General features: G+C 34.4%; 1 protein-coding gene across 1 annotated transcript in view; it reads right to left on the bottom strand.

The window, feature by feature from the left end:
* OLA1 (Obg like ATPase 1) overlaps nt 1–21,269 on the bottom strand; it is a 167,692-nt gene that overhangs the window by 21,654 nt on the left and 124,769 nt on the right. The gene's annotated exons all lie outside the window — the stretch shown is intronic.

The following is a 21,269-nucleotide window of genomic DNA, read 5'->3' as shown; positions in this document are numbered from 1 at the left end:
AAAATACATAAGTCATAGGGATGTAATGTACAACATTGGGAATATTTAATAATACTATAATAATTTTATACGGTGACAAACAGTTACTAGACTTATGGTGACCATCTCATAATGTATTTGACTGCCAAGTCACTATGCTGTACAGTGAAACTAACATAATATTGTATGGCACTATAGTTTGCTTTAAGAAATAAAATATAGCACATCAATACAATAGCGTATCATACAGTAATTAGAAAAACTATTATAAAATATGTGCAAAAACATTCATGGTGTGTTAAGACTATTTACTCACACAAGAGGTATTTATTAAATATTTACTAGGTGCTAGCAAAGTGCTGGGTTGGTAGGAATAAATGAGATAAACATTGTCATCGTCTTCACAGAGCTTATCACGTCAGCCTGTTATCTCTTTAGGTATTTTAATGTATATTTGGATACACCTGATAGGGAACAAGAAGCCATTGCTGGCTTTTTAAAAAATTATTTTTTTGTTGCAGTATAATTAACAAAAAATAAAACATACAGATCTTGGGACTTCCCTGGTGGTCCAGTGGTAAAGAATCTGCCTTCCAATGCAGGGGGCACATGTTCGATCCCTGGTGAGGGAACTAAGATCCCACATGCCATGGGGCAACTAAGCCCCCACGCCACAACTACTGAGCTTGCACACCTCAACTAAGAGAGCCTGCATGCTGCAAACTACAGAGCCCACACACCCTGGAGCCTGCGTGTCACAACTAGAGAGAAGCCCATGTGCTGCGAGACAAAGAGCACACACACCACAACTAAGACCAGACACAGCCAAAAATAAATAAATAAAATAAATAATAAATCTTAAAAAAAAGTATAGATCTTGTATGTTTCAATGAATTTTGAGAATTTTATACACACATGTAACCACCACCTCAAAACAGAGAACATTTCCATGTCCCCAGAAAATTCCCTTATGGTCTTTCCCAGTCAATCCACCCTGCCTCTCCATGTTGCTCTGTGTATTTTATTGGTGAGGTATATGATTTCCATCACATAAATATGCCACAATTTATTTATCCATTTTTCTACTAATGTGAGTTGCTCCTAGTTTTGGGCCATTATGAATAAAGCTGCTATTATTACTTTGTGTAAGAAAAACATTTATAAGATATGAACATATGTTTTCATTTTTTTAGATAAATACTAAAAGTTAGAATTACTGGGTCAGAGGATAAATGTATACTTGAAATAAACTGCCAATTTTCCAAGGTGATACAATTCCTGCTCCCCTTTCCTTGTCTACTTTTGGTGCTGTTAGTTATTTTGATTTTAGCCGTTTTAGTGACTGTGAAATCATATCTCACTGTGGTTTTAAACTGTCTTTCCCTGATGACTTAAAGATGCTGAGTACCTTTTCGTGTTTATTCATGTATCTTCTTTTGTGAAGTGTATGTCTAAGTCTTTTGCCCATTCTTAGAATTGGGTTACTAGTCTTTATATTATTTATTTGTAGAAATTTAAAAATATATTCTGGATATAAGTCCTTGGTCAGATATATGTATAGTGAATATATTTTTCCAGTCTGTGGCTAATCTGTTCATTTTCTTAACAGTATTTTTTGGTGAACAGAGCTATTCATTATAATGAAATCCAATTTTTTCTTTTATATTAGTGTTTTTTCTATTTCATCCGAGGGATCTTTGCCTATCCCAAGTTGTAAAGATATTCTCCTACGTTTCAATGAAGGATCATGCATTGAGAAAATGTCAGCGTGAATATGTTTAAAGCAAATCAGAATGCCATGCATAGGAAAACAACCTACAAAGTCAAGGATGATAAGCTGGGAGGCTGTTACCCAACTTAAAAATGAAGTGATAAAGTTTTGGTCTAGGTTGATAAGCAGTGTAATGGAAGAGGAAGGTATGAGTAAGGGCCAGATTTAGAAGAAAAAAGATGGAACTTAGTGATTAACTGAATAATATGTATGAAAGGACATATGTTAAAATGATTTGAAGAGATGAGCTTAAAAGATTCAAAGAGTACCAGTGCTACTAACAAGGATAAAAAAGTTTGAAAGTAGTTCCTACTGTGGATGTATTGTAGGAAAAAATAAGGAGTTTAGTTTTGTACATATTAAGCTTCATAATGATAATGGAATAGCCAAATGGAGATTTCTTGTTGCCGGTCTGGAATAATGAAACTTGCAAAGGGCTAAGAGGAAAAAGTAAGGCTATGGATTTGCAAATCATTAGCAGAGAGCAGCACATCTCAGAGTAACATCCATGTACCAGGAGCACCAGCAGCACCTAGGAACTTGTTGGACTTGACGATTCTCAGGGCCCCATCCCAGACCTAATGAATCAGAAACTCTGGCAGTAAAGGCAGCAATCTGTGTTTTAATAAACCCTCCAGAGGATTCTGGTGCACACTAAACTTTGAGAACCACTAGCATATATCCAGGTTAGAGTTGAAGGCATGAGCGTAGAGGGCAAGTGAAAAACGTTAACAAGAATCACTCAATTACTAATTGCCAGGGAAGAGCCATAACAGGCAAAGAGAAAATCAGTAAAGGAAAGATATTAGAAGTGGAAAGCTAATATGTCTGTCACCCAAAAGCCAAGCAAGAGAATGTCATGAAGTTTCTAAGCACAGTTTATTCAGAAAGAGACAGAAAGACAAAATGGAGCCTTCTTCCATCAATTATATACCTCTTCTTCCCCACCTTGCCTCCCAATGGGGTCATATTGTCTAGTTTTCCTTTAAATAAGGAAAATCTGCAAACAAAGTAACGCAAAAAATACAACTGTAAAACTCCATTTCTTTTAAAATGAAAGGAGAAAATGACAGGCATCTTATATATGTAATTTCATTTAATACTTATATAACTCTTTCCAGAGGAAGGAGAGAATGGGCTGTAGTGTGTAAGGCAAGTGCGGTCAAAATAAGCTGTTGTTCTGAAGATTGGAGAAATGACAGCATGCCTGTATGCTGATGCGAAACATCCACTGGGAAAGGAAAAACTGATGACGCAGGAGACAGAGGAGGAACTACTTCAGTAGGTGAGTGGGGATATATAATCACGTGTACAAGTGAAAGGTTGTCTTTGGCTAAGTGCATAGAACAGGGGTCAGCAAATCATTGCACATTTTTGTATGGCCCACAAGCTGAGAAGGGTTTTTACATTTAAAAATGATTTCTCATAAAAACAACAACAAAAAAGGAAGACTATTTTGTGACAGTGAAATTATACGAAATTCAAATGTAAGTGTCCATAAATGAAATTTTATTGGCACATGCCATGCCCATTTGTTTACATACTGTCTATAGCTGCCTTTGCAGTACAACAGCAAAGGTGAGTAGCTGTAACAGAGACTGTGTGGTCCTCAAAGCCAAAAATATTTACTTTCTGACCCATTATGGAAATCATCCACTGCCACCTGGCATAGACATCCATCTAACTGTGCTCTAAACCTTTGATGTATCTAACCAGAATAGACAGACTTCAAGTGATCTACATATTTCTATTAATGAAGACTAAAAGTCAGAGTTGAAACATAATGGAATAAAGTCAACTGATTTCATCCAGCCAGCCATTCAATCAATCACAAAATTTACTGAGTCTGGTGCCAAGCACTGGAAATATAAAATGAACAAAACAGGCATGATCCTCATTTTCATGGAATGTAAATTCTTATGGGACAGAAAGAGAAACAAGTAAGTGAGATTATATAACTTATGCCAAGTGCTCAGAAGCAAATACACACGATGCTTTGAACAAAAGGGAGTCTGGGGATTACTCTAGACAAGGTAGTCAGGGAAGGGGTTTCTGAGGAGGACAGAAGAGCCAGCCACAGTGGGGAAAAGGGGTGTGGTGAACAGGAGAAGCAGACAATTAAATGTTCTTAGATTTCCAGACACAGAAACATGCCAGGATAGAGAAATTTATACATTATGAGTAGCACATGCATGGAACACTTTCCCTGATAAATTTTCCAATGATATTTTTACTACAAAGTACACACAGAGTAATTATATAATGGGTTCAAATGGTTTGGGAACAAAATACAAATTAAAAAAAAGAAACAACAACAACAACAACAACACTGTATAATTACTTAATTACCCGAGAGATAGGAATGGGTCCAGAAAGCCTTTCTGCTTATCAGGTATATAGAGTAACAGTCTTTTTTTTTTAAATGGGGAGAAACATTCCACACAATGTAAGTTTTACAGGATACTGGCAAATGCAAACGTACCAAAGAAAGTATAAATGGTAGGCATTTCTTAATTGCTTAAAATAAAATTAAGCTTTTCCTACTACATCACAACAAATATCAGAAATGATCATAAAAGGACAAACAATACTAGAAACCATAGAACGTGCTTCAGCTGTAATTTATACATAGCTAATGCAGTATAACATACCAGTTGAAGCTTGACAAATGATAAGCTACGGACTTTGGGAAAGAGCGTCATTTGGTGCTTAATTCTAAATTTCTTATTTGGCATATACCAAGTTAACTATTTAAAACACAACCTGTCCATTTTGTGGATTGGTTATGTAGTTTGTTCCATGTTAAAATAATCAATTCTTTCATTTTGTTTTTAAGGCACAAATAACTTTCTACTTAAAATTTAAGCAGGTTGAATGAGTACAAAATAAAATGTTCAGTAATCTTTTAGGTATTTATAAAATTATGCAATTCTAGTTTATTTCTCTTCATGAAAAATGATAAAACATGACTTTCAACTATTTGAAAATCCAGACACACAGATCTATCGAAACGTAAGGTACATTCAATGTAATGATTCATAGTGTCTCTAATAGAAAGATTCAGCAGTTCTCAATCGAGACCTTTATTCCTTCTCTGAATAAATGACGCCTGAAATTTTTATTCTTGTTCTAATGGAATTTCAATGGCCTTCACTGCAAATCTACTGGAAATTTTTGCATATTAAGTAGAAAAAATTAAATGATGTTAACCACATTTTAATGTGATTAAGGCTGACAGGGTCATTATTTCTGCTAATCACTCAGTTTAAAACGCTCAAACAAAACTTTATAACAGACAAGGTTTTTAATTTTCCGTATATCTTGTTGAATTTATTTTTTTAAAAAACTACAGCAGAAAAAGAAGGGGAAAAAACCATACTATAGTCCTTGACAAAAACCAATGAGTATTTCCTACAATTTGCAGATGGGTTTCATTATACTTAATCTGGTGATGTAAAAACAAAAATGCAAAACAATCTTATACTGCACATGCTTCCCTGGTTTCTTTCCCTTTAAACATGAAGATGGTAAGAAAATACACTTTGTAGAATTCTGAGTTCTGTGTTTCCTATTTACTGCTAAATGGAAACAAATATAGTTTTTTCTTTAGATCTTATAGCAAACTAAAAACAGAATTAATATATAATACTGCCTCAAGCAATTCTTCAATGTCCTGTTTTTTAGATTAATCTATGCCATGCAACATAGAATATTTCAAATATATCAAAAGAATGATGCTAATTGCTGTAAGAATAATACAACTTCTCCTTACAGATAATTTGTTTTTTCTGTTTTCTGATAAGAAATTTACTTTGTTCATAGTCATTCTATACTAGAAACATAATATTAAATTAACTACGTAAGATGGCAGGTATATTTGCTGTAATTTTGGTGCTCTGCTTGCAAAGAATTGTTTTTAAAAGTATAATATTTTTGAAGTGAAAATGACTTGGAACCTAGCCTAAAAGACTTAGCCAGTATCTTCTTTAATTTTCTGGGCATTTCAGTATTTTCTGAAAAGAATAAGCTAGGTACATAACCCATATAACTATATAATGAATGAGTCAAGTATCTCACTACTTCTTTTGTTGGCTGTCAGCTGCTTAACCAACAAGAGTTGCTGAAAATCATCTTTATCTTTCAGCTATTAAAATGGTAATTTCTAAAAATGATCTGAGGACTGTAATTCATTTTGACATATGAAGGAAATATGTCTATTCCTAATCCTGGAGCTACAGTTTTTACAGAAACAAAATTAATTCGCTTTTAGAAAAATATGACGAGCAAACAATTTTTGAAAAGGAACACACCTGAAGTTCAGACAGTCTAATTCATACTGATTCACCCCAACCTAGTAAACTTAAACCAAATTCAATGACTAAAAACAAAACACTTCATACATAAAAAAAGATTATGTAAATATTTTTTGCATTGCAGTTTTTCTAAAGCTGCATGAAACTATGATTATTGCAAATAATAGTTAAACCAACAATTATAAAACTTAAGTTACAGGTGCAGTACCTTTGTCAAAAAAAAAAACCAACCCGAAAACCAAAACAAAACAAACAAAAAATAAACGATCATCCTTTTCATGGTAAATTACTCAATTGCATGCAAATGGATAAATGAGTTTACCTCACTGATCACAATCTAAGCAGCTAACAAAAGCAGAGCACCTGGCCACAAACAAGTCCTTTGAAATACAATTTACTATGAAGTTTGAGAAATTGCCGTTCTGCTTTCATATTAAAAATCATAACCAAACTACTTTTCAGCATGAAGCTCAGCCTTTTGTGAAGAGAAAGAGATTAGGGTCTGTAGTAGATTATTTAAATATCAAGAAGTTCAAATTAACGCTGCATTGCAGTCATAATCTTTGGTGTTTCTCGAAAGAATTAATATTGTTGAAATTCAAAAAAATTTTAGTGTGATGCTATGCAATGGTGTATCAACTAATAACCCTCCAGAATTTCTGTGCTCATCTAAAAAGAGTCCCTGCTGAATGTTCTAATGCATCTTATTGTGAATCTTCAGCAAATAAAACTTCATGTATGAGCTCATGATGTGCTTTGCTGCCGGAAAGTCACAGACTCTGTGGGAAGCTCTTTATCTTCCCAGCAGTCAGTTCTCTGAGAACATCAGCGCAGCTACTGTAGTTACCTGTAGATTACTTGTATTTTCTCACATCTGTGTCCAGCAATCTAAACCATGATGATAAAGGGTCATTAGGTTTTGAGTGAGGAAGGGGATGGACTAGACAATTTGTGCCGATAAGCTCCTTGTTGGGAGCTCCAGTTTAGAATGTGAAATGTTGCTATGTACAGTTTTACACTAAAAAGAATTTCACTTTTCTGCACTAACAATTAAAAATGATACAGTTTAACATCTCACTATAGTCTACTGATTCACATTTTACTTGGGGGATTTATAATTAGAAGTATTTAAGAGAAATTTTTCTGCTTGTAAAATGGACGTCTACGCTCTATTAGCCACAAAGAATTCAGGTACAATTACTAAGATAACTGCTGTTTGGAGCACAGCAAAGCAATTTCCCACAGTGGGACTTACAGTTCAATTTACCAGTTGGGCAAATATTTTGTGCTCTGTAGTGGCCAGAGAGTTAAAAGCTATAGGTAACAGTTGAGCCGTGTTATACCTGGAGAAAAGTTTCTTCAATTCAAATGGATGGTTTAGATTTCAAAGTAAAGAGAGTACCCCCAAAAACATTGCCTCAAATTAAAATTGTATAATTTTAAAACTAACAGAAAATACAGTTGTCACAGAAACCCTGACTGACCTCTTGTCCTCCCCAAAAATAGAGTTCATAATTTGGAACTCAACACAGTATTTTATTTTCATATTTGTGTTGCATCCTAAATCATTCTGATACTTAATCACATTCTCCTAGTAATCAGCTGATAGAATATGTTATATTCTTGATTAGATTATAGAATGGGAATACTAATTACTTAATTTCAAATGGCTTAGAATAACTGTGTCAGGTTACAGAAATATAAAGAAAAAATTTTTTTCTGGCATCCTTCAGTTACGATGTGACACACCATATAGACAGGATAAAAAGAAGTGTTTTTTAGTTTAGCGAGAGAAAGAAGAGTTTAAAAAATGCTTGCTAAAGTTGCATTCATAATTTATTTCTTTATTTATGTATGTTTATTTTTGTACAATATTATATCTTCTACACATCTTCCTCCAAAAGGAAATTTTAAGAGATAATAGTGACTGGAATTAATAAAACACTACCCTGCCTTAAAGAACTATATTAAAATTACGAAGGTATGTGAATAAAAGCAATATTTAAAAATAAAACACCAAGTAGTGATTTGGCTTTTTGGAAATAACTTTAAAATAGTATTCATTTGGACCATTTGAAGGCTTTCCAATGCTGCTAGAGAAGAAAAATAAAAATATTTATTTTGAAAGTTGTTTGCTAGCACTAAACACAAGCAAGCAATATTTTCCAACAGATTAAAGATAAACTAAGCATTTAAAAATTCCTGTTCTTGGGCTTCCCTGCTGGCGCAGTGGTTGAGAGTCTGCCTGCTGATGCAGGGAACACGGGTTTGTGCCCCGGTCCGGGAAGATCCCACATGCCGCGGAGCGGCTGGGCCAGTGAGCCATGACCGCTGAGCCTGCGCGTCCGGAGCCTGTGCTCAGCAACGGGAGAGGCCACAACAGTGAGAGGCCCGCATACCGCAAAAAAAAAAAAAAAAAAAAAATTCCGGTTCTTCCTTTCAAATATATGAATTGTCTAAAATCCTTTTAAGAAAAATCATACGATGGAAGATATGTCACTAACACCAATGTGGAGACATTTCTTAAAATAAAAATTACCGTTTTGGCTTCCCTGGTGGTGCAGTGGTTAAGAATCTGCCTGCCAGTGCAGGGGACACGGGTTCGAGCCCTGGTCCGGGAAGATGCCACATGCCACGGAGCAACTAAGCCCTAGTGCCACAACTACCGAGCCTGCGCTCTAAAGTCCGCGAGCCGCAACTACCGAAGCCCACGCTCCGCAACAAGAGAAGCCACCACAATGAGAAGTCCACGCACCACAAAGAAGAGTAGCCTCCGCTCGCCGCAACTAGAGAAAGCCTGTGCAGCAATGAAGACCCAATGCAGCCCAAAATAAATAAATAAAAATAATAAAGTTCCCTTAAAAAAGAATTACTGTAAAATATAACATTTGGGTAACTAACATTAACATCCTAAGGCAATATGGGAACACAAATCCATAATAATTATTCATACACCAAGCCACTGTAAACCTAAATCATTTCTGAAGACCTGAATGTGTCAAGAACTTTGACAATTATGACTGGAGCCAGGAAACTGTAGCAGTACAGAATTTCTTATGAATTTCTCCAGTTACTTTTTATAAATGCTGTCTTGGATGACAGCTTAATGTGTACCACATGCAATATTTATTCTTCTTCAGTGTCAGACTGTCTAGCCATCCAAGGGAATACAAAGAATGTCACTTATTAGGATAAAAGCACAGGGAAGGTAATCAAGGACATATGTAACATCACCCAATCATGCCCTATTTCAACATCCTATTCCATTCATAACAGTTCAACAATTATTTGCTTACTGATAACTTGCTTTCAGGCTGTTTGTGTTCACCGTAATGGTGGTTTGCATTTATTTTGCTCTTTAGAATTGGACACTTGCTGTGCCATACGTGTTTGTCAAAACTTTGTAACTTCTGTCAGAAATGGCTTAGCATATCAAATAATTTCTATTTGTCAGGAACTACTAATACAACAATCAGTAACCCTTGATGTCAATAGGGCACTGAAATAACCATAAGACAGCAAATATATAACTAGTAAATATTTTACAAAAAAAAAATCCTATAAAGTGATACATAATAAGAAAGTCGTCATTATTAAGCTGAAGCACACTCACATACATTCCCATGCATATAGCTAAGAATACTTAATAGGCACTGCTTTTTCTTTTGTTTTGGTTCTCCAAGATGGTAAAGCTGTTAAGAATTTCGCAAAGTAATTTGGTGGTCTTTAAACTATACAGCCAAAATGTCTAAGTAATACCAAGTCACATTAAACCTTATACTTGGCCACCAATACAAATTTCACTTAATAATAGATTTAAAATAATGTCTCATCATATATCATAATCACGAAATGGGTAACTGTAGAAACATAATTACTTAATCATATTTAATCATTAAACTTTAACCAAATAACGACTTGAACTATTTATTCTAGTAACAATTAAAAGCTTGTTTTTTTTGCGGTGCGCGGGCCTCTCACTGTTGTGGCTTCTCCTGTTGCGGAGCACAGGCTGCGGACGCGCAGGCTCAGCGGCCATGGCTCACGGGCCCAGCCACTCCGCGGCATGTGGGATCTTCCCGGACCGGGGCACAAACGTGTGCCCCCTGCTTCGGCAGGCGGACTCTCAACCACTGCGCCACCAGGGAAGCCCAATTAAAAGCTTTTAAAAGTACTAATTTCAAGAGATCTAGACAACTAAGATGTTTACCTCTGAATATAGGAAAGGAAACAAATTGTTGGTATTCTCTTTTGGTCTCTTTTTCTCTTTTGTCTCAGATTTGGCCTGAAGTAAAGTTCTACAATGCAAGAAATATCCCATGCAAACTATTCCATACGATATTTTTTTTAAAAGACTCACAAAAAAAAACACTTTTAAATAATAAAAACATTATTACAAATTGTTCTTTTTCAGTCTACATCTACCTGAACTGTCTGGTAAACCACTGATTTTCTTGGCTACGTACGTGTTACAACATACCTGCTGACAAGACTAAGGAAAAATCCATTTGGGTAGAGATGGCAAGGTATAGGGGTTAGTCTTGATTAATGACAGGAGAAACACAGCAAGATTTTCTAACTGCTACTGTTCCATTTAAAAGTGTTCATGAAACAGTAAAATCTCTACAGATATGAAGTCTGGTACTTATATTTCTAAATAGACTTCTAACTGAATCACAAACTTAAAAAAAACTTTTTTTTGGTAGGGGAAGCAGAGAGGAAACAAAAATACAGTGAAAGGAAGAGAAATGCAAGTGACCTTATCCTTGTAAATTTCAGAAGGCAGAACATTACAATATTATAAAAAATAAAAATATGTATAATTAGGAGAAATAGAAGAAAATGGCAAGTTGCTATTCTTTATTTCTTGAGAATTAACAGGTTAACAAAATGTTTTAAAGACTTGTTTTAACTTGAGCTCATGAGAGGAAAGTATAAAACATTTTACTGCATTTATAGCATGTTTTTCATGCAACCAAAAGTGCAAAAAAAGAGCTATGTTGGTTGTATACCAGTGAAAATTACAGAAAAGCGTGCTTGTTGGAAAGCAAACATAATTGCAGTGGCTTATGTAAGCAGGACTCAAATTAGTTAAGAGAATTTATTGTGCAATTACAATTGCCAGACACTAATTAACTATATAGATCTATCATATATACGTTTTCATCAAATTATGAGAATTAAATTCCAAGACAAATGGACCTATCTACCACAGAATAATTTCACTTAATATATGTAAAATATTTTATTTAACCCTCATTATTCTGTAAGAAAGTTATTACTCTTCTGTTTCACAGGTGAGGAAACAAGGGCTATAAGGACACCAACCAAACTATCTTGAGTCCTGCTTATATAAAAACACTGCATAAATGTTTGCTCTCTAGCTGGTAGGGGTTTCTGTGTAATGTTTACCAGGATACAACCAACATAGACAACTCTTTTTTGCACTTTTTGTTTCATGAAAAGCATGCTATAAATGCAATAAGATGTTTTATACTTTCATGAGCTTGAGAGAAAGATAGATATTTGGGTAGATATTTGCCTTGTTGTGAGGATTAAACCAAATGAGACAACATATGTAAGTGCCCCAAAGTCTGGCATATAATAGGTGTTGAACAAATAGTAGTCATTATTCTGCCCAAGACTTGGATCTATGTGTACATATACATACATACATATGAATATGCATATACAATGTTCTTTCAATTATATTGCTATGTGTTAGTGAAGCATCTGAACAGAACATTATACAAATTACCTGCATGCACTTCAGCTAATAAAAGAGATACATACACATGCACATACATGCACAATTCCCTAACCCAGAAAGGTCTCAAAAACACATCCAAGTAACTGAAAATGCAAGGAAACAGAACAAATCAGTATGTGGTTAAAAACAAACACACAAACAAAACCCAGTGGTGGAAGAATGTACTTATCTTAAAAAAGAATTGGTAACATGTATTTTCCACGTAAAAATATATAAAATATTTTAATTATTGACCCGACAAAGCGTTATTAAATTGGTACAGAGATAAGTCCATGATAATAAAGATAAGGTTTCAGGTAAAATTTTTATATTACCTTCAGTTAGCATTCTCTAATCAGGTTATAGTGAAATTTTAGTCTCAAATTTTATAGTGCATGAACTATGTCTAAATGAAATGTATAGTGATAGGGAATGTGGCAAGTATGTGATCTATTTCTCAGGCCTTGTCAACCTTTCCAACATCACCAGTGCACCAATGCTGAGACATCATGGCGCAGTAGTAAAGAACGAGAACTCTGGACATAAACTGCTCAGGTTTGAAGCTTGGCACCATTCTTGGCTAAGTTCCTCAGTCTCTCTATACTTGCTTTGACTTCCTTAAAATACTAATAGTACTTACTACTCTATAAGGTTGGTGGGAGTCTTAAATGTAATGCATATAGTTAAGTGTTCAGTACATGTTGACTGCTGCTGACTACTACTAACATAACAACAACACTTTAGGCGCATAAATTATCCGTTGTTGTTCTATTTCATGATATTCTCTCATTTCCCTGTTCATTTACACACCAACTTCCTTACCCCAGCAGTGAAGAATTGTTCTTAACAAACTGTATGGTATGCTAGAAGAAAGAAAAAAGGAAAATTTTGCTTATCATATTAATATATAAAAACTGATCTGTAGTTATAGCTGTTTTCTGAGGTCTAGTCTGTAGTATTATTTTAGACTTGGCAACTTGATGCAATTTTTATATCGGCTTCAATGAGAACAGTTGTATTTTCGCCACCAAAATTTTCATATATGGTATTAATATGTTTAAAAATGGATGCTAAAGCAGGTACTAAAATATTTTGCTGTAACAGTAACATATAGTTAACAAAACTACAAGGCAAGAGAAAAATGGCAGCAGCAAAAAACTTATTATCCTAAGAAGAGCAGATAGTTGCCATCTTGAGAACTGTTTCCTTTTATTAACTAAAACCCTAAACAATTTGGTGGAGATGTTATTTCCTGAGATAAAACATAGCAGAACACAAAGTTAATTAAAGCAATATTTTCAAAGATCTCTGAAGATTCACAAATATATCTTGCAGTGTCGTGTGGAACTGGCACAAACATTCAAGTCAAATGGGTCTATTTCTTCTACTACAAGAACTTGGGCATGTTCTGAATCTCTCCAATTGTCTTATCTGTAAAATGGGCATGATAATATCTATGTTTCATAAATATCCTTAAATTTTTCATGTTTCATCTATTCTTCTATTAACATCTCAGCAATTTCTAACCTCTAAAGGATGCCTGGCACACAGCAGGAACTCAATAATAAATGATGGTTTACTATGTATGTCTTTGGGTTTGGTACATGAAAAGCTAAGTCACTGTCACTTAATGGGAGGGTGGGGGCAGGACAGAGAAAAGAAAAATGGCACAATTTAAAAGGTAACAATTTTAAGTATAAATTATGTATGAAAACTACTAGTGACCTTCATGTTTCCAACATCCAGATATGCTCTTTGGGAAAAAATGAAACATCACTTAAAAAAAAAAAAAGCTAAAAAACAATTACCAACAGACAGATATTATTCGATCTTTTCCTTTTACATTTCAAAATGGACTAAACCCAAAGATAATTTCCACAGACTGTTCTTTTTAGAGAATTTCTAAGGAAAATGTTGACAATCACCTAGGAATATTGATGAGTACTCCCTTGATATTAATGACAAATACTTAAAGTACTAAAAAGGCACCTTTGTATCTGTATTAATGGAAACACAATCTTATTTATCTCTCTGCTAGCTGAACACATTCCTAAACTAAAATGCAGATCTCTTAATTCAACTATGAAAATGCTTCATTTTAGTAAAAATTCAACTCGAGGCCAAATAATAGTGTCATGGAGGCCATCTCGAGATTTGTCTGAGGATCCAATGAAGTAACCTAAGTTGAAACACTGTGAAGTTTTGATAAATGTTGGTTGTTATTATTCTTAGTAAAGTTCAATCTACTTATTTGAGGGCATACATCAAGGGACTTTTAAAAGAAGTGATTTACGAGTAGTAGTGTGGGGCACATGAAATTCAATATCTATATAATTGCAAATTTTACTTGAACACATTTAGGATGGTTTAATATGCTTTTTAATTGCAATGTATTTGAATAAAAACTTATTAGCTCTTTTCAAGTGGTTGTCTTCACATTTTATATTCTTTTTCGATGTTCCATCACATTTGCCTTTGAATTTGCTGTTCCCTCTCCCTGGACTAAGCTTTCCTCAGATCCTCCCTCTCTCATGGTGCACTCCCTTGCTTCTTAAAGGCCTTTCCTGACCAGCCTAACTAAAATAGCACCCTCCTACCCTGCTTTATTTATTTATTTATTTTATTCATGCATTTATTCTTTCATTCATTTGTAAAAATCAAAAATGTTTTTTGGGAATTTACTATGTACCAATTACTACCCTAAGTGATCAAGTGTATCAATTCAGATAACAGTCATACCAACTTTATGAGGAAGATAGTTATTATTTTTATTTTTAAAATGAGAAAGGTAAAATTTCCAAAAGATAGACTTTAAAAGCCAGATATAAAATTCTGGCAGCCTAATTTTCTGCCAGAATTTTATATCTGGCTTTTAAACTTTACCAGCACATTATTCATTCAACAAACATCCTCTGGCTGCTAACTAAATGCTAATTATGCATTATGCTATGTGCTAGGTTTATTTGAAAAAAGAAGATAGAGTGATAGTCTTTCAGCAATAAAATTATACACAATAAAGAGGGCTGTGGCAAAGGAAGTGGAAAAAAATATATTAAAATGTGAGAAATATTATGAAAAAAGTTTACCAAGAGTTAATATTTAGTTTTAAAGAAAAAGAAGTATAAATCTTAAATATTAATTCTGAGATTTCAAAGATGCAGATTAGTATAATGATGGTATCATAAACATAGATGAGGAAATAAAAATGATCAAGTGAAATAGTGATATAAGTTAAGCCACTGAGGTAATCTATTTTTTTTTCTTTTTTAAAAATTTTTATTTTATATTGGAACACAGCTGATTAACAACGTTGTGTTAGTTTCAGATGTACAGCAAAGTGATCCTAATCATTTCCTGACATTATATTAAATATTTGTTTGTTGGTTGTCTATTATTCCATGAGACTATAACCCTTATGGGGGCAAAGGCTTTTTTAAATCAGTCTCAATGTTTATTTGCTTAGAAAAGGAAAAAGGAAGCATAGTACCTATCTCTTCACTGAGCTCACAGTCTTCATAAGAATACATAAACTTGAAATTTATATTCATATTGACAGTTTTTATGAAGTTAATTGTCTTCTTGATAATAAGCATTAAAAAGACTGAACCAGGTACCAATGTGCAGCCCCAAATTTATAGACAGGGGTGTACTCAGAGTTCCTAAGTCAGTTATTTTGAAACACATTTTTTAGCAGAATTTTTAAATTGGTAATAAAAATGGTCACAGATACCAAAATATGTCTCACCCAAACTGTACTATTTTTACTACATGGTGGATTAAGTAAGCTTTTGAGGGTGTTTTATAATCAAATGTTTTTGATGGGGAAATGCTTTCTAGGTCAATTTAGAATAAGGAAATGCAATATTTTGAGTAATGTAACTACCTTCAAATATAGATATGCCAATTCTACAAATAAGTTTTATTTCCACTTTGTTCTCATTCTAGACAGAGCAATAGCTACTATGAGGAAGATAAGAGCATGGTAAGATCCAGAAAAGACTTATTTTCAAGGGGTAGAGATATGGGAGTAGGAATGAGAGGAGGGGGAAAGACCAGGTCTTATCTTCAATTCAGTCCAGAAAAGTTGCTCATGAATTATGTATCTGCCAACCTCAGGAATGCTCTGGATTGTCCCACGGTCACAAAAACATCTTACCATGACAAACCTACATATGAGGGTTGAGAAGGTACTAGACATTTGCATGGGCATCTTTTCATTGTGAATTTGCTATAATTCACTAAAATCATAAAATTCTAGCACTAGAAGGGAACCTTAGAGATGATCTCCTTTAATTCTTTATTAACCTTCACTGCCTCATCCCCAACACACATATAAACATTCAGAAATAGAGAAGCTGTGATATAATGGAACTGTTTTAAAAGGCTTTAAAGAATAAACACCATTTTTTTTAAAAAAAATTATGCTATCATAACAGTTAAAGAATGATTTACTCTAATGGAAGCCCAGGAGTGACAATAAAATCCTCTAAGCTTCAAATGATGAAGCCACAGGGCCTAACCTGAGAGAGAGATGAGGGCAGAGTCCTATGGAAGATGGTGATATCATGGGAGTTTTATCGCTACCGCCACTGTTTAATAGAGATGGTTCTGTTTGTTTTTGTTTTGGATGACAACTGTTTCAAAGCATAGAATTATAGCTGTAAACATATACATGATACATTTTGTTTCTTTATTGATATAATGGAAAGAAAAACCAAGGGAATGTATCCCAAAGATACATTCAGAAGACTTACCAAGTCCTTTTTCTATTACTGTATTCTTTTTGAGTTATGTTAATTAAATTTCAGAAATATTGTTTATACAGAACACATTTTATGTGAACATTCTGATGAACTGTCTTCAATACATGAATGGCTATATAATTTGCCTGAGGTTGAAGAACTAGTTAGCAGCAAATAAGGACCACAAAACTAGCATTTCAAATTCTAAAGCAGCTGTATTCTTAATACATCAAACTTCCTGATAACATACACTACCTAATTTACAAATAGACTATATGCTCTAAGTTTCTTAGAATTCACTTTCCTTACAGAATCAATGTTATCAACGGTATCCAGCATTTTGGTCCAGCCTTCAGAAGTCTATTTAACTTATAATGTAGTTGAACTACAGTAGTATCTCCAAAGGTAGATCTAGTGACTGGGGAACAGGAGAGACCACAGAAGACAGGGGCACAGAAAATAATACTCCTCTCCTATCCTGCATAAGCAGGAGATATTAGGCAAAACATTGAAATTGCCCCAAATGGCACTTTCTCCTTTCCTTTTCTACAGCCTTCTCCCAGGAAAACACTGTTATTGAGATCGCATATACTACAGTTAGACTCCATTCTTCAGCCTTCACAAGGCCCTGCCCTATCTCTCATCACCAACAGTCCTAAGATTTCTGGGCTTCAACAGTCGCCTCTGTCTATACCAACTACTACTCAAAACTCCCATTTTATGAGTGTAGTTCATCTCAACTCATAGTTTTAGAAACAAAATCTGACTCAACAGTCCTTAACCTCTGGGACACAGATTTTTAAGAATATTAATAGACCTTGAAGTATTCACCAAAGTGAGTCGGGTAGAGAGGCAGAGAAACTCTCTGTGTACATGAATCACTCATGATTTGAGGAACATTATATAGCTGTATGCCAAAGTTTGTCTTTCATTTCCTAGGTTATATATGTGTGTGCATGTATGGGGGATATATGTTTTAATTTCATGAAAGAATCCTAGAGAACACTTGTTTTTTGTGAAAGAGCTTTAGGCTCTTAAAGCTAGAAGAAAATTTGTAAAACTTCTCCCTATTATATGCAGTGAAATTCTTCAGCCACTTTAAAAAAGATGAAAGTCCTGACACATCTCATAAATTATATTGCTCATAAATTAGTAAGTCAACAGATGGTGCTAATGAAGATAAAAACTGACTCCCAAAAGTACAGTATCACTTTCTCAAATTCAGTGAACGATCTTGCAAAGAGAAATTATTGCCTATAAACTGTATTGGGCAAAAAGGCAAATAGGCCAGGGGAAATTCCTAACATGCCTAATATGGTGGGTCAATAGCATTATATCCATATAAAAAGATGTGCTTTCTTCCATAATTATCTTTTTAAAAATTTTATTTATTTACTTATTTTTATTTTTGGCTGCATTGGGTCTTTGTTGCTGCACACGGGTGGCGAGCAGGGGATATTCTTCCTTGTGATGTGCGGGCTTCTCATTGCAGTGGCTTCTCTTGTTGCAGAGCACGGGCTCTAGGCACATGGGCTTTAGTAGCTGCAGCATGTGGGCTCAGTAGTTGTGGCGCATGGGCTTAGTTGCTCTGTGGCATGTGGGATCTTCCTGGACCAGGGCTCGAACCCGCGTCCCCTGCATTAGCAGGCAGATTCTTAACCACTGTGCCACCAGGGAAGCCCTATAATTATCTTTTTCAAACATGGAATCAGAGGTGTGATTTGGTTTCATTATGACTGCGTGCTCTAGGGCACTAACATCTCTTGACAGGAATTATGAAATTGCTGAAAGAGTAACCAAAAACCACTTAATGAAACCAGAAAAGTACACAAGTATTATTACATGTACATACATATACAAATGCTAAAGGACATTCAAATAAAGATTCCTGAATGGCCAAAGGTCTTTTCCCTCCCACTTCTTTCAGCCTTCCATCTTTTGTAATAAAAAGATTGTCTTGCTTTAGTATATTTTTTTTCACTCTCAAGATTTTGGCCAGAGAAATTAAGAAATATTCAACTCCACAAAATCCATTCACCAGAAATTATTGAAATCCTAATTCATAGTGCATATGGTACTGTTTCAAAGCTTTGTCATAATACAAATTAAAAATAAATAATTGATAATTATCCAAGAGCAAAAATAAGAAACTATAAAACAGAGAAGGGGTCTTAAGAAAATTTTTTCTTTTTGAATTTATTTACAACTTACTTCAGTAAAATTAAGAATATTTTGGGGCTTCCCTGGTGGCGCAGTGGTTGAGAATCTGCCTGCCAATGCAGGGGACACCGGTTCGAGCCCTGGTCTGGGAAGATCCCACATGCCGCAGAGTAACTAGGCCCGTGAGCCACAACTGCTGAGCCTGCACATCTGGAGCCTGTGCTCCGCAACAACAGAGGCCGCGATAGGGAGAGGCCCGCGCACCGCGATGAAGAGTGGCCCCCGCTTGCCACAACTAGAGAAAGCCCTCGCACAGAAACGAAGACCCAACACAGACAAAAATAAATAAATAAATTTATTTAAAAAAAACGAAAGAATATTTTGTATAGGATTTACCAATTTAATCAATCTCATACTAAAAAAAGAATCGCTCAGTTTAGGCTTCCAGAATATCCTTAACTTGTTCTATCACCCTTTTATATCTGGCAAAGAAGCAAATAAACACTAGTCCTCATAAAGCAATCTCCACTAAAAGTTACAAATTATAGCTTTTAAAATTTAATTCAGCTAAAAAACTCCTCACATGTTAAAACAAACTTACCAACATTACATTGTGATTTCAAGAAGGTAGGAACACACTTACAATAAAAAATGTTTTCTCACAGCCTTCATAATGTTAGGTACTTCAAGATGAAGCTGACACAACATTCCCCCCAAACCATAAGAACCACAAGTGATTTTTTAAAAAAACAGAAATTATAATCCCAAAGAAACACTGCATGGATATTTCAGGGCTTTTACTTTGCCAGACTAGTGGATGATAAAGTGAAACATTTAAAAAAAACCTTATACATGTGAATCTTGCTTTTTATATTAGTGTATGTTCCTGAAAACTTTATATGAATTGAACCTAATTTCAAATCTACTTGGGAAGCTTTCTGAACTAAAATGAATAATTTATTTAAGAATAATTAATCATTCCCATTTTATTTGTTTCGAGTAAATCGAATGTATAACAATGTGATTTTTTTCAAAGCAGCATTATCTGTGTTAAATTTCTAGCTTCAATGAATAATCTTGTCAGAAATTGATGACTTCTTATAGTAGTTTTACAGAATACATCATGGCATTCCTGAAAGGCCAAGAAAATGCTGTGGGAAGAAGGTTATATTAACCTTCTACAAATATAATTGTGAAGTGGACTTTTGCTCACGTTGAGTTAAGTGTATAGCCTGAAAATAATGGAAATCAGTGAATGATAGAAATTGGTGAAATCACCTATAATAGTGAATACTGCTCCTACTGATAAGACGTAATGGAAATGTGCTACTACATAACATGTGTTGTGGAGCACAATGTCCAAGGATGAGTTAGGTAGAACAATTTCTGTCAGACCTCCAACTGTAAACAAGAAAATAAAACCTAAGTCTCACAGTATGGCAGATGATCACTCAACATTACCTCTGGGGAGTGTTGCCAATCAACTAAATACTTCTACTCCTATAGGAATAGCAATAATTATAGTAGATGTGTAAAGTATGCTTATGTGTCAACATCTATACTTATTGTGAATAAATGATGCGCTTGCACAAGAAAGCCTAAGAACCAATCGATATTATAGCTCAAACTATCCCTATATACCTGAAAGGTACTTTTTTCCTGAATAGTATATAACATATATAAATATAATTTTATATTATATATAATACATTAAAAATTATAGGCAAAAAATGTTCACACTTCCCCTTTGTAAATAGTTGCTGAGATATAGTATCTGTAATTCTTATATACAGTTCAAGATATCAAGAATATATTGGGCTTATTCCATGATTTTCCCCCTAGCCAGGTATACAATATACAGTATCATCAAACTACATTTAATTGTTATGTACAAATTATGTGGAAAACTAACAAAAACAGAAAAGTTGGGGTAGGGCAGACAGAATCATAGTAAAATATGAATTAATAAAACATTTTTCTATTTAAAATTCATTTAGTGAACCTGACACATTGCCCTTGATTACAAAACAGCTTAAAAGACTGCAACTACTTGTCTACCTATCTTGAATCAATTTCAACACTCAGATTAATTGACTCTTATATAATATTAGAGAATAATGTTCAGTGACCACAAGCCCACCAGGGCATATGCAAATACATGTTTTACACACACACACACACACACACACACACACATGCATACAAGAAGTCTGAATGTCTTAAATTTTAGTTATACTTTTCAGTTGAATATGAATATGTAGTATAATAAACAACAAAATAAAATTATCCTTTATCAACAGTTTTAAGAAGGATGGGAACAAGAGAACACAAAAAAGAAACAAAATTGGAAGCTATGTAGGTGTACAAAATTAGTTCTACCAATTTCATAATTGGATAGGATATACTACTAACAGAGCAGCAAAGGTGCAAAGATTGAAATTTACACCCCTAATTAAGCAACAGTTTGGCAGGTCTAATGTCCTATACCTGCTTGACACCATGACTCATTAGGCGATCTCAAACGAAAATTAATACTACATGTAATAGGATCTTAG

The sequence above is a fragment of the Grampus griseus genome (assembly GCF_964374135.1).
Source record: "Grampus griseus genome assembly, chromosome: 7".
In the NCBI taxonomy this organism is placed as follows: domain Eukaryota; kingdom Metazoa; phylum Chordata; class Mammalia; order Artiodactyla; family Delphinidae; genus Grampus; species Grampus griseus.
This window is presented reverse-complemented; position numbering and strand designations above follow the sequence as displayed.